The sequence below is a fragment of the Panthera tigris genome, chromosome D3, assembly GCF_018350195.1.
Source record: "Panthera tigris isolate Pti1 chromosome D3, P.tigris_Pti1_mat1.1, whole genome shotgun sequence".
NCBI lineage: Eukaryota > Metazoa > Chordata > Mammalia > Carnivora > Felidae > Panthera > Panthera tigris.
The window spans coordinates 75433645-75449198 of NC_056671.1; the positions used below are offsets into that span (position 1 = coordinate 75433645).

The following is a 15554-nucleotide window of genomic DNA, read 5'->3' on the forward strand; positions in this document are numbered from 1 at the left end:
TTCCTTAAAAGTTCTTGCAAACTTTGAAGTTGACTCTGTAATGTAAGCATACTCCAGATGATTTAATCAGAATAAAAAGGAAAGTTGGATGCTGCAGAGAGGGGAGCAATGATGACGCTCCGGTCTAACTGTGGTTCTGAACACTGCTCGCCAGCCTGAGGAACCTTATATACAGCTGCCCAGACCGGGGCTGGACGGTCACCTTGAGACCCAGCCCTGCCCACCGGAGACCAGGCCCAGAGTGGGGAGGGTCACCAGAGCTGCCACTGGTCACAGCACTGCCGGGGCTGCGTAGCATCATTTCTCTGACTGATGCGGAAGGGGAGGGGGCATCGATGCCATTGTTTCTCAGAGGACAGAGCTCGGGGAAGGTTCTCTAGACTCCGAGTCCAGGACAGAGTTTCCTGATAATCTTAGCAGGGCCTGTACAGGCTCGCATGTGGATGCCTCCTCCCAGCCCAGGGCCCCCAGGAGGCAGTAGCTCTGCGCATCCGGCTCTTCCCGCAGTCAGACGAGGGGGAGGCGGCCGCATGCAGGCTGGCCAGGATCTTCCCACTTCAGGTTTTCCAGTTTGCCCGACCAGGCAGGCCCCAGGCTTGGATTTCTGCTGAGGCAGGTGGACCCCTGGGACCTGACCTCTGCCCCCTGTCCCTCGGCAGGGCCAGTTGTCAAGGAGATGACAGGATTGAATTCCGAGTTGAGGGAACCAATCTTGTCTGCCTAATTTTATCTTCACACTCTTCCTCCGCCTTCCCTTCCTCCCTCTCTTCCTTCTTTTTTAATCTCCTGTGGCCATTAAAAGAATGGAGATCGTTTCCTAAATAGTGACCAAATCATTATTCGACATTCTGCTGGCTTTTAGGAAATCTCTGCCGCAGGGTTTATTTTGTATGTAATACACACAGTACTGCCTTACATTATAGATAGCTTCCAAACACTTCGACAAACTCACCTGTAATCATCACCAGATCCTAGACTATTATCTACAATTGTCTGATGCAAAAAATGTAAATTAAAAGGCAAGACCCACAGCCAACCAGTGACTGAGATGGGCTTGGATCCCAGGTCTCCTGGCCGGCAGTTTAGAGCTGGCCAAAACTTCAGATGGGGTGTCGATCTGTCCCTGGGCCCTCCCGAGACATTGCACCTCTGGGAACAGAGTAAATGCAGTTGGTCAGCTGCAAACAGCTGGGCTCTGAGCTCATTTCCATGCCTGGTTCGGATGATGCTGAGGCATATGGTACTCAGCTGATGGGAGGTGGCATCATCTGTATTCTTTGTCAAAAGCTGTCAACTTCCCGGGACAAATCTGGAAATGGTGCTTCCTATTTCTCCATTTGACAACCACTTGCTCCTGCTCACTTCAGGACAAGAAAAATACGTGACATTTCTAAAACTCCACTTGCCAGGGCATCTTTGAAGTTAACTTAGAAGCTTGCAAAGAAATGAAATAAAATAACAGCCCAATCAATGGGATAGACTTACCCTCCTCCTCTTGGAGGGTGATGAGGCGGTCGAGTCCACATGAAGAGGGGGTCCTTTTCTGTTCACCTGGTACCTGCAAACATTCTTAAAATTAGTCCCCTTTGTCCAACATCCTTCCACTGTGTAACCCAGAGTCATTTTTGTTTGTTCTTTTTTCGATTGTTAGTAAAGGACAATTAGCTGGAAAGGGCCTGGCTGTACCAGGACTCAGGAGAGCCTGACCCCAAGGATGCCAGGCCCAGCTAAGGGGATGCCCTACTTCTTTCTTGCCTCCACTCACTCTTTGGCTAGAACTCCCCTCTCTGGGCCTCATCCCAGCCATCCCTCCCCTAAGTCCTCAGGATCCTCACCCACATAATGTATAGCAGCCAAATGTCTTTCTTTCCGCCCACAGAGATGTTCTCAACCTGTATTTCCAGTTATTTTCACGAGCACGAATAAACTTCTCTGTAGGGTTACGGTAGATACTGATTTGCCTATGACTGTCTCAGTATGACTGTGACAGCATAATCACGAACTGCATGTTCCTTTTGAATCGAGTAAAATATCCTGGTTTGAATGTCCTGATTTTACTTTGAATCGAGTAAAATATCGAGTAAATGACCTGATCTCTCAGTTATCAGGCTCTTGAGGCAGGACACCTTCCTTTCACGTTACCTATATGTGAGTGGCCCCCATACAGAATCATAGCATGCCACATAGAGGGGGAAAGAGCTGTGGGTGGTGGGCCTCTTGGATGGCTTGCCTCATTGAGTTACAAGTTCACTTCTCTCGGTTTCCTCAAGATTAGTATGCACTAGAACAGAGCTTCTCAAACTTGTTGGTCTCAGAAGACTTTCACATTCTTTTTTTTTAATTTTTTTTTAACGTTTATTTATTTTTGAGACAGAGAGAGACAGAGCATGAACAGGGGAGGGTCAGAGAGAGAGGGAGACACAGAATCCAAAACAGGCTCCAGGCTCCGAGCTGTCAGCACAGAGCCCGACACGGGGCTCGAACCCACGGACCGCGAGATCGTGACCTGGGCTGAAGTCGGACGCTCAACCAACTGAGCCACCCAGGCACCCCGGCTTTCACATTCTTAAAAGTATTGAGGACTCCAAAGAGTTGTTTGGTTTTTTTTTTGAGGTTGATTATATGTAACATATTTAACCCATTAGAAACTAAAATGAAGAAAAATTGAAATGATGAATTAATTTATTTAGAACAATAATTTAGAACCTATTAACATAAACTATATTTTTATGAAAAATAACTATATTTTCTGATACAAAGAAGTGTAGCAAGAGGAGTGATTTGATTTAAATTTAGCGAGAAGACTGGCACTGCTTTACATTTTTGTAAATCTCTTCGGTATGTTGTGTGATAGTGAAAAGCCAGATTCCCACATCTGCTTCTGTATTCGATCTTGCATCAACCCCCAACATGGATTCTCTGCAAAACTCTACTGTGCTCTCTACTCAAGAGAGAAAGAGAACGAGAAAGGCAGATAAAGTCTAGCAATACTAAGCAAATAGTTTTGCCACTGTGGACCCTGGAAAGCATCCCATGGGTCTGGAGCCATACTTTGAAAACTGTTGCATTGGATATTCAGTTAGTACTTGTTGACTAAAACAATTTTTAATGTGAAAAATCTATAAGAGAAATGTGGAAACTTCCCAGGGTGCTGGGGTGGGGGGAGATATTACTTGTACTTGCTTGGTTGTTCCTATATCATGCAAGCAGCTACCTAAGATGTCATAGTATGGTTCAAATGGGGGGGGGGTGTGAGGGGGGGGCTATCATAAAAAACTATATCATAAAACCTCTTTTCCATAGAAAATGGTGAAACAAAGTCCAAGCAAGAAATTAGCAAAATTTCGAACATATTTGTGTCTGTCTGAGAGGGTTGCATGCAATTCTCAAGTCACTGGGGGCTTAGAAGAAGGAATGTTCTTTCTCGTCTAATGAAATTATAAACCTCCCAAGGTTGGGGCTATATTTCTCTTTCTTTAGATCTGTGTTGTCTAATACAGGAGTCACTAGCCACCCATGGCTCCGAGCCCTTGAAAGGTGGCTAACCAGGTTGAGATGTGCTGTAAATATAAAATGCACACTGGGTTTTGAAGACTTGGTATGAAAGCAAATATAAAATATCCATGAATCACTTTAAAATATTGATTACTTATTGAAATGGTATGTTAGATATATTCAGTTAAATAAAATATACTATTAAATTAATTTCACAACCAAGATGTCCTTACATACAATGGAATATTATTCAATGCTAAAAAGAAGTGAGCTATCAAGCCATGAAAAGACACGGAGGAGGCTTAAATGCATATTACCAAGTGAAAGAAGCTAAACTGAGAAACTATATAACTGTAAGATTTCAGTTATATCTGGAAAAAGCCAATCTATGGGAACATTAAAAAGGTGAGTGGGGATGGAGTCAGGGAGAGGGAAGAAGGGGTGAATGGGTGGAACACAGGAGAATTTTTAGGGCAGTGAAACTATTCTGTATGATATTATGAAGGTGATCTAATCATTTATACATTTGTCAAAACCTATGTGCTCTGTTTTCTGTACAACGCAAAGAGTGAACCCTAATGTAAACCATGGGCGTTAACAATAATACATCAACATTGGCTCATCGAGTGTAACAAATGTTCCACACTACTGCAAAATGTCAGCGAAATTGTGTGTGTGTGTGTAATGGGAGGGTGGGGTGCATGGTGGTGGTAAAGATATATGGGAGCCCTGTATTACTGCTTAATTTTTCTGTAAATCTAAAACTGCTCCCAAAAATAAAATCTATTAATTAAAAACATTAATGTCACTTGCTTTTTTGGTACTTTTATTAATGTGTCCACTAGAAAAACTAAAATTGCGTTCGTGGCTGACGTGTGTGGCTTGTGTTGTGTGTTTCTATTGGCTACTTCTCATTGAGTCACCCCTCAGACTCCTAGACTACCTTGCCAGGTGCTTGAGGGACAGAAACACTTAGCAAGGGTTTTCTTGGCTTGCAGAACCAGCAGGCAAGTGATCATTTGCAAAACAAATAAAATAATTCATTAAGGCCCAGAAAGATCAACAGGGCTGATGGGCTCCATTTGAGTGGGGGGTGGGGGGAGGACATTCATACCCCCAGAGGGCTTTGGCTTCTAGCTGCTTCTGATTGAGCACTTGAGCTAGTGTGTGGGGTTTGAGCACCGGTCAGGTGGCCAGCTGGCAAGCCAGTCATGGTCCCTCACCCCAGGGGTGACCAGGCCTTAGAAGGCGCCCGGTAGGGGGTGTGCTTTCCCAGGCTTGCAAGGGGCCAGTCTCCACAGGGAGGAGGGATCCAGGGCCCTGGCTTCTCTGGATGGAACAGATCCTGGGGCCAACTCGGTCTCAGACCCGATGGAAATCCCTAACCTTGCAAAATACATTGGTAGCTGGTGTCTTTAATCAAATTCCTGTGGTTTTGCAGAGAGACCTGTGAGTAGTCCTTTTTTTTTTTTTTTTTTAAATACATGCAGAAGTAGGTGTGAAACAACCTTCTCCCCAGTCCCACCTCTGCTGAGCCAGTCTTCATCCCAGGGGGGTTTTCCTGGGGCGGTTGCTTTCTCTGGGACTGGGTCCCCTCTGCTGCTCATCTCTGCAACCAAAAGATCTGAATGCTGAGACTAGGCCTCCTGCCCCGGGGCTCTTGGACTTAATCAGGCCTGTGGTCTGAATTCAGATGTAGGATCGGCACAGCCTGAAGGCCCCACGGGGTGCTTGGAGGCATCCCTTCATTCCCCAAATACCTTCCTCCACTTATTTTTGTTTTAAGTTGGGAAATACTCCAAACACACAGAAAAGCACAGAGAATACTGTGCCCACCATCCAGATGTAACAAATGTTAATGTTTTGCCATAAGGCTTCAGATGACTTTTTAGTTTTTAATTAAAAAAATATCTTTAGTCATTCATTTCATTTTATTTTATTATGCTTATTTTATTTTTGAGAGAGAGGGGGGCATGCAGAGAGAGATGGTGACAGAGGATTAGAAGCAGGCTCTGTGCTGACGGCAGAGACGATGCAGGGCTCGAGCTCATGAATGGTGAGATGGTGACCTGAGCCCAAGTTGGACAGATGCTCAACCAACTTAACCACCCAGCCACCCCTTCAGATCGCTTTTTTAAAGAAATAATCTGCTATGGGTAGAGCTGGATAAAGCATCACCAACTATTCCCAGCCTTTGCCTTCTCTCTGCCTGGAGGGACCCTCTCTCCTGACATTGCTAAATTCCACGCCACTCAGGTTTCATGCGCTATCTGCACACATAGCCGTAGTCAACATGCATTCCTGGTTTTAGCAATGTCCAATAAATAATCATTGAATGCCTAGGATGTAGTAGCCGCTATTGTAGGCATTGAGGATGGAGCGATGACACAACACAATCTCAACACTGGAGCTTAAATTCCAGTGACAGAGGGGGTGGGGGGAGGGTGTTGGCAATTGAAGACCCAGCACATGAGTGTGCTGAAGAAAAATAAAGCAGGGAAGGAGCCCTCCTGCGAGCTGCAGGCTGACCGCCTGTCTCCCAAAGGCTTTTTGCTTTGCTTTGACTTCTCTTCCATGGTGGTCGGTCTTCTCGGTCGGAGCCCTGTCGCCCTAAGGGGTCTGCATTTGCTTCTTCGGGGAGCATCCAGGGCTCCCTGGTTTGTGAACGATTTCATAAGAATTCCTCAGCGTGGAGCTCCAGCCTCCCACTGGCAGCTCACATTCAGACCTCACCTCTGTGGGAGGCTCAGTTTTGGGATTTCAACTTCACACGGGAGACATTTCTCCTCTGGTGCCCAGGCACCTGACACATCTCTTGGCCATTTCCCTGAACCATCGGGAAAGATCTTCCAGTCTTGTCCTCCCGGAGGGGGCAGGTCCTCCGACGGCTTGGTAGAGGCAGGGTCTCCCATCTGCAAACTTGGGCTCCACGCTGTGTGTGCTGTTTGTGCGCTGGCCACCAGCACCCACGTCCGGGACCTACATCCCCCTGGCTCTCCAGTGCTTGGAGGCTCCATTTTATAGTCCATGCCTCTGGCACCTGGGGAGTTTTATTTCTTTCTTTTCGACGTGTCTCAAAATTTACAACATTTCTGTCTGTATTTTATCCAGGACTTTGGTGTGTTTGGAGCAGGAGGGGGTCCACATCACCTCTGATTTCTGTACTGCCTGGACTTTAAACCATCTCTTTATTGGCTGGTCTCAGCGCCTTACCTCCCTCTGGTCACCAGCATGTGGGTGGGAGCACGATTCTAGAGCCAGACTCTGGGCTGGAATTCTGGCACCATTGCTTATTAAATGTACACCCGGGGAAAGTTAACTAGCCTCAGTTTCTTCATCTGTGAAGGGAAGACAATCCTAATACTGACCTCCTTGGGTTGTCAGGAAGATCATGCTAGTTTTGGTAAAGTGCCCACAGTGGCATCCGGAACCTAGTGAGTGCCATAAAGGTACTATTTGTCATGATTTTCTTGTTGCCATTTTGGAAAACAGACCCCGGAGTTGGAGTCCAAGCCAGTCAGCTTCAGGGCGAGCGGATGATGCGGGAGGATGAGCCATCCAGCTGTGGCCTCAGAAGGGAGTGGTTTTGCCAGTATGAGGCACTATACTTCTTTGATTAAAAAAAAAAAAATTAAAAATTAACGAGGAAAAGAAGGCATTTTAGATTTTGGCTCTCTCCTGTGATTTTGAGGAAGGAGTCTGAGTTTTTACTGAGGTTTTTGTCTGGGCCACTTTTACATTTATTTTTTATTGAGAAGAATATTACTTCCTGGTAGATGGTGTCTAGGAAACATTTTAAAGTACTCCTGTGGGACGCTAAGTGGCTGGTGAGTTTCTCCTCCTGACATTTTGAAGTAAGAGCGGAGGCTGCTCTTCCCGTGCCTTGCCGTAACCCACCTGGCTGCATCAGGCTGCAAAGATGTTTGCTGTGGATGGACTTTCCCTCCATAAAGACTGGGAATTCTGGCCTGGGCCCCGGTGTCAACTTTGGGGATTAAGAATAATTGGATACATAAACTTTTATTTCATGCTTGGTCATAAGCAACTCTTGGCCAGAGTGGAGCCTCCAATGACAGGTATTCATTGAGCACCTACTGTGTGTGTTAGACATCAGCACCCAGAAGGCAGCCACTATTTCCAATTTCCTAATCATTCTTCCAGAATTATTCTGTATAGGCGAAGATACACACACACACACACACACACACACACACACACACTTCGCAAAAAGACAGCATGCCTCACACACGGTCTTATATCTTTTCCACTTAACATTGTATCTCACAACCATTTTGTAAGAGCACACAACCTTCAGTAGAACTGCTTCATTTTTAATAACTTCTTTTTCCTAAGCTTCTTTTTAATAACTGCATAGTACTCCACCAGATAATTTATAAGAAGATTCCCTATTGATGGAGAGTTAGGTTGTTTCCAATCATTAAAAAATGCTACAGTGCATAGTCTTGTACACAGATTGTGTCCCAGATGTGAGAATATATTAGAAGGATAATCTAGAAGTGATTACTGGGGACCATTTTTAAAAAAAAACATCCTACATAAATCTTTTTTAAAGGTGGCAAGAAGCAGAAGTTCATGCTATTAAATGAATTAATGAGTTGTGGGAAAACTGTAGCAGAGAGTGGTGACCTGGGGGTACTCAACTTCAGTCAGATAATTATCCTGGTGACCTTGGGCAAGTCTTTTAACTTCTCTGAACCTTTGTTTATAAAATGGACCACTGGGTCATTCAAAGCTGAGGGAGAAACCCATGAACCTATGTACTTTTTAGAAAGTATTCAGTATCCTGAGATCCAGGGTAACGTTTGCCTCTCCTCCTAGGCTTTTCTTTGCTGAGCTATGTAAGGCATTGGTTTTAGGCACTATTACTTTCAAAGGGGTTGGCACACTCTGTTGCCAGCTTCTCTTTTGCAAGAGCATGTGGTATGGTGAAAACAGACCTGAAGAGCTGACTGAGGAATCCGACCTGGACACTTGTCCCAGCTGCATGACATTAGGAAGTCCTCTTCTTCTGTAGGGTCTCACTCTGTTGTTGAATGGATAAACCCAGGTGAGGTTTTGGGTAAAACCTCAAAAAAGGGTAAACCTCCATTTCCCATTCCCCCCCTCTTTTTTTTTTTTTTTTTTTTTTTTTTTTACAAAGAATGGGATAAACATGTCTTTGCAGGATAAACATGTCTTCACCATGTTCAATTTCCAAACCCAACTGAGTCCCTATACGCTTCCTTCCTTCCTGTGGCCAATGTTTGCTCAGGAACATGGGCTGACTGAGGAGCCCCAGACAGAGGAGACAATTGCTGGTGGGAAAGATTAGACTAATCCCTGTAAGCCAGCAGGGCCATTGGTGAAATGTTTTCTTAGGGTTCTGTCTGTGGTGTTCTTGTGGTAATCATTTACTACCTGAAGTAAGCGCTGAGCTTTCCTAAGAGTAGAGTTGTTCAGAAAACGCTGACCTGAGTGTGGGCACCAGTGTGAGATCTGAGCAACCTGGAGTCACTCCATGGACAAGGGGCCCTCAGTCTTTCAGTGACTGCCATCAATGCCTGGTGGCCAAACAAGGAGAACTTAATCAATGAAAGACTGTTGTTGGTTGGTAATGGAAGTATAAATGTAACCTTAAGTGTTGAACTTTGCGTATTGCTTTTTTATAAATACTTTAGTTCAGGTTTAGGCTTGGGCCTTGAAGGGTTGTTAGGGGAGGGGTGGGAAGAGTACACAGAGAGACAGGGTCTCAGCAAGGAGATTTGACTGACTGAGATTGTACCACATTGAGAAACATGAGTGAATTGAACTTGCTGTCGTATAGAAGCTTCTTACCTCCGCCAAGAAAAGTCCCAGCTTCCCCCTGAATCTTATCCATCCCTGAAATGATCTGTCATCATGGACATTCCCCAGTGTTCCTTAATGTTCAGACTGAGGTGAATCTGCACACTCACAAAATTAGACGATGGGAATGGAGGGCCACTGGCTCCTTAATGTGAGGTCTCATCTACCTCCAGGCCATCCGAGCCAGAGCACTTCCAGGCTGCCATCTTGGTCAGATCTTGTCTACTTCAAGCCCCGAAGACCTCACCCTGATGTCCAGTCTATTTCTTAGCTGGAAATTCTTAGAAGCTCAGTGTGGGAAGTTGTTATCCAGGTGAGAATTTTTCCCCTACAGCCACCACATGAAGCTCACTATTCTCAGTTCTAGAGGTTTCTCACCTGGTCCCAGCCCATTCTTCCCACAGTCTGTGATCCCCATGCATCTTCCTACCTCCTTCCTTGTTGCTTGTGTCTTTCTATGCTTACAGCTTCCCTGGTCATTGGCCACTGCAGGCTGGTCTTTCACTTCTGGGCTCCCTCATATCTACACCCTGGTCCATGTCCAGATATGCAGCTTGGAGACTCAGTCTTTGGAAAAAGAACCACCAAGACACTTGTAAGGGTCAAACTGTGGGCTTTCAAAGGAAACCTCTGCTAGGGCTGAAGGTTTTTGCGCCACTGCAGCCATCCCTTCTTCTTGTCTTTTGTATCTTTCCTCTCCTGGGTTTCTTTTCTAGCACCTGAGACCTAAATTCTCATGGCTCCCTTTGCTTGTCAGGGTCCCATGTTGGTTAACTTCACTTGTCAGTAGGCAGCATGAGTGACTGGCCTACCGAACCTGCTTTGTTTTCAGCTGGTATCTAACTTTATAGCTTAGTGCCTTTTGAGTTGGCCCCGACCTGTGCAGGGGCCCAGCTCTGCTCCATAGCATGCATGTGAAGGGTGGGGAGACATTTATCTTCTGCTCCGTCAAGTTTTCATGTTGTGGAGCAGTATTAGAGGGAACTCTTTTGGTCTCATCTCTACCTCTTCAGAACTTGTTGATGGGATCAGTTGGAGCCTGTATCTGTCCAGCCACATCTTCCAGGAGCAAGATCACCCCAGTGAAATGCAACCCATTTTTCTTGGCTTCCCTAAACCCGCAACTACAGCATGTTTCCTCTTCCACTTTCCCAGGATCTTGACCCAGTTCTGGGAATGTCACTTCCAATTTGGGAGGCAGGAAGGAAGCCCTTCAGGGCTCTCCCAACCAGCCTTACACTTTTGGTGAAGAGGCTAATATTTTGATCCTTTTCTAGGCAGATTGGGTCTAGTTATCAACTGGTCAGACCTGGAAGGGAGAAAGTGCTAAGAATAGAATCTCCTCACTTCCAGTAAGTAGCAAGAATTAAGGTATCATGCTTCTCCAGTTTTGTTGCTAACCCCAGTCTTCTTTGTTTAACCGCTCATGCTAACATCTTCCTGGCTGCGACCCCGAGGAAAAAAGGTCTTCTTCTGATTTATAAATCCTGCTTCCTTCCTAAAGAAGTCTTCTCCTGCCCCTCAGGCCAAGGGCCTCTCACAGGCCAACACTGTGAACACTGGTGCTGGATCACCTTTTGCAATGGCACGACAGAATGACCCTTTTCTCCCTTCTATGTGCCTGTCCTTCTGGATCAAAAGGCATACATGTTCCAGTCATAAAGGCCATCAGGATCCTACAATGCCAATTTCGTCATGATGCTGCCAGAGGATGAACATGTCTGGTGACTTCTGGGTATTTTATGTACTTGCAGGAGCAGGTGAACCAACCTGAGAAATCTTTGGCTGCCAGTCTCATCGGACCACTGCCTGCCCTGCTGTGACCTTTCCCACTGTCTTTCTACAGACACAAAGCGTTGTCCCCAGAGGTGGCTGTCAATGGCAGCAGTCACAACATGAAACCAGGCTCCGGTTTTCCTGAAGAGACTCACCCTGCCTCAGTGCTGTGGCCTGGGGAAGGTTTTTAGGGACCAGACAATGCCTTCCTCTTTGTCCCTCTTTCTAGCTCTATCCCTCTGCCTTTTCCTGACTTTGTTCTTTGTTTAAAAGGTCCGGATGGAGGAGCAGAGGCAGCTGTTGTGCAAGGGATGTAATTTTGACCCCTTCTGCTCCTAAAAAATCAATACTCCTTTGAGTCTCTGTAAAGAGTGTTTTATAGACTCCTTTCTGAGCAGGCCCAATCTGTAAAAGCTGATATTATCTGATGACCCTTCTCATACTTACATTTTTTTTTTTTTTTTTACAAAATATTTCCAGAACATCACCTTCCTCTATAAGTGAGACTTTACTGCACATATCTGCTTTGTGACAGTATATCTTATCTGCCCAGTTTGGAAGGTAAATCTCCCCATTTACATACCTGAAGGCACTGGGGGATGACAAAGGTCATCAGCTGACATGGTCGCCTTCAGCCCGATGGGAGCCTGAGGTGGGGTGGCCGTGTTAAACATGAAAGGAGGAGCTTGGCTACAGGCTTTTTGCAAAGATAGAGAAAAATCCATCAGCTAGAGGATGTCTGTCACCTGTGATAAGGCTCAGCCTTCACCAGCATTATCTCAAAGACAGAAGACACCTAGGTTTTATTCTTCCTATTGTATCTGCCACTTTACAAGGAAGAAACACGCAACTTCCACTTAATTGCCAAATTCTAGAGCTAGAAGACGCTTCAAATGTCATGGAATCCAGATGTTGCACACTGGTGGCCAGATGGGTCCCCGTGATGGACACAACTTTGTTTGACCTGCATGGTGTTTTTGTTTCTTTGTTTGTTTTAAGTTGAATTTGTTGTCAATACTTAAAAATGAGGAGATTTCAAATAAAAATAAAGTTTGAGAGATTTTCTTGAAAAACTGGAAGCTCTGGCCCCATTCCTCCATGGGAACAACTGAGAAGCAACTGTTCATTGCACTTCCAGAGGCCAAAATCCCTACCCTATGCTTACTTATGGTACATCCAGACGCACTCAGGTTGTGACCCCTCAGCTGAGTTTAGTCCCTATACCACACCCTTTCTTCTAGGTGAGGAAACAGGAACCTAGAAGGTGAAGTGATCTCCCAAGGCCTCACAGGGACTAACACGCAGAGTCCCTGCCAAGTTCCCTCTGGTTGTTGGGCCAGGGGCTGTCCTAGGTGCGTTGTTTCAGTTAAAGCATTCCTATAGAGTTAAAACAAAACAAAGCTGATCATTCAAGAAGAGGAAGGTGGCATTCTTGGAGGGAAGAGCATTGTGTTGGGTTTCAAGGAGAACCAGATCCAAACCCTTGTTTTGTTTTGTTTTGTTTTGTTTTGTTTGACAGATCCTGCCACAGGTTTATTTGTACAAATAGCACAGGAGGACACCAGCCCCAGGAGTCACACCTGTACTTCCGTCCTCACATTGACAGACAGAGCCTCGAGTGATGTAGGCAAGTTGACTGAGCTTGTGGCTGCCACCCTTTGAGATCTTGGGCTTGACCTCCTTCAGCTTGATGAGGGCCTTGATAGCCTTGTGCACTGAAGGCCTTGGTGGTGTTGGCCTGCATCTTCTTCAGGCCCTTCTTGTTGTGCTTCTTGGCAAAGCACATGCTCTTCAGGGGGTCTACCCCATTAAGAGAGTCATATCTTTGTGACCAGGGTTTCTTGATGCCATTTCTATGCCATCTTTTGTGAATGGTTGTGTGTGGTGTGCTTCTTGGACTTGGCCATGTCTACACTGAAGCCTGCAGCTCCCCCAAACCCTGGGATTTAGTACCTGAGTACAATTAGGTCCAATGAGCCAAGCAGAGGGAAAATATCTTTGGTATTCTCACTCTCACTCTTCTTAGCTGTGTGAACTTGTCTAGCCTTGCAACTTCTCTGATCTGCACAATGGGGATACTGATATTTAACCTTGGGGGTGGTTGTGAGGGTTGGTGCTAATTCTGTGAAGTTTTTCCTGATACCCTTCTGCCCCATTAACCTCTAAAGATGTGACAGCTCCTTCCTTTGGGTCATTTGGCCCCATATACCTCTATTCCTGCACCTGTTACAGTACTGCATTTGTCCCCAATTACATTGCAAATCCAGACATTGGAGCCCTGTACCTGCTTTTATGACTCTGGTACCTAACACTTCATAGGTACTTTGTGACTGTTTGTTGAAAGCCCCTAACACAATGGCTGTGATTTTTAATAACTAGCACATTGGAATGAATGCATCTGAATCAATTCCTTCAAAACAATCACCTTAGCAGACCAATGAGACCACCATTGCCCAAATCTCGTCTAAAACTAGGTGCGGGGACTTGATTTTGGGCCATCCTGGGACTGCACAAGAAGTCTCTTTCCTTTGTTATCATGTCAAATTTTCCACCCAAACAATACTTACCACCTCCTTTGGTTGGCAATCTTAATTTTGACTATTAACATCAAGGATGTCATAGTTTTCCAAACCTTTAAAACACTCCATACATTTACATTGTTATTGTTATCTGGCCGAATAGCCAGGGCCAAACCCACCCTAAGCGATGAAAAATTGCCACCATTGAGAATTATACAAAAGAATATTCAACAGAAATGAAAAAATATGCCAGAAGAGATATCAATACATTTTGAATAATGAGGATGTCATTAGAATAAGAAAGTACTTTGAAGGAAAGTCTTTCATTTAAATGAATGAAAAAAAAAATCAATTCCATTGCTATGTAGTTACCCTGTGCCTGGAGGGATGGGGGAGGAAGGAACCAGCCAAAGAAGTAATAACACAGTGTCCAGAACTAGTAAAACCCAAGGTGGATTATCTACACTATAATCATTCTCCCACATTACCTGATTCCTGATCCCTCCATGTATCATAGGGAGAGGAGCAACCTTTGGGGTGGTCTTGTTTTTGATCCGACATAATTGATACAAATATCTCCTCCAGCTAGGCTTTTCTGAGTGGTGGTGGGAATGACCATAGAGACAAGGCTGGGGCCATGAGTACTGCAAAGGACCCAGGAATGGAGCTGACCATCCAGTTGAGAAGATGAGGCAGGATGAAAAAGCATGTACAGCATTAGGGAAGTTGTCCTGGGCTGGGGGGGGAGAGGTTAACTTCCACTGGTGGGTTTCATGTAGGTGGGTTTCATGTAGCCATGGAAAAAACTGGTTCTGTTGGACTGTGAAAGCCTGGGAACACTGGGAATGTGTTGGAGGAACAGAAAGGGCAGGGGAGGAGGCCACGCAAGCTAAGGAAGCAGGGCTAACTACTTGCTAATTAAATGACTCTACTAAAATCATACACAATAAAGACATAGTTTATAGATTGGTCACTTACCTTGTTTCTCATCTTTCCTTCCAGGGAAGAAAGAACATTGTGAGTTCTCAATCAGTGTTACTCATTTTCCAGGTAACCTTGAGACATCATTAGGTCCCTTTGCACCTCAGTTTGCACATCTGTTTAAAAGAAGAGAAATACCCGACTTTCATATCTCACCAGATTGTTCAGAGGATGAAATGATATATTGCATGTGAAAAATTGTTTATTCATTCATCCATCCATCCATCCATCCATCCAAGTAACCACATACTGAACCCTTTGGGATTCCATCAAGATGTGAGGGGGAAACGCATGGCCATGGAATTCCAATCAGATCGAGACCTATAACCAGTTCTATCAGGACAGAGAACTAGACAGTAATTACTGGAGACATTTGAGCATTGGCTTTGGAAATGCTCTCTTGGCCCCTAAACTGATACTAATTGTATTTCTTCTCTCTTTTCATTAACTTTTAAAAGGATAAAGTCTCAATACCAACTGAAAGGCATCTCATGTGAGAAAGTCAAATGGGATTGGGCGTGTACACCCCAAAGCTGGTCTCTGTGTGTGAATGCCCAGACAATGCCAGATGTCCTTGCCCCACAGCTGCAAGATGTCTTGCCCATATGCCTCTTCCCCTTTTGCAAGCCCAGCACTCTGTCTGAAGACGGGGGTGCTTGGTTCTCTTTTCTCTGGGCAGAATGGAAGAATAAAATGGGGGGCATCACACTTTTCCTTGATATTGTGTCATCCCCGGTAGGCTGTGTCCAGCACCCTGAAAAGCCAGCTTAAGTTCTTTGAGGAAGATCCCAGAATGAAGTTTTCCTGCTTCCGTCTTTTTGGTTGATATTGGTCAAAAAACTGACTGCTTTGCCTGAGTTCACACCCCTCCCCTTTTTACCTGGGTTCTTAGAACAGGACAGTTGCTAGGTGCCCCTGAAGGAAGATTAGGAAGAGGTG

The 15554-nt window shown here is 45.2% G+C and overlaps 1 pseudogene; it reads right to left on the reverse strand.

Moving 5' to 3' along the window:
- Positions 1-13022, reverse strand: part of LOC102962342 — a 47889-nt pseudogene extending 34867 nt beyond the window's left edge.
- Between the last annotated feature and the right edge of the window lie 2532 nt (positions 13023-15554).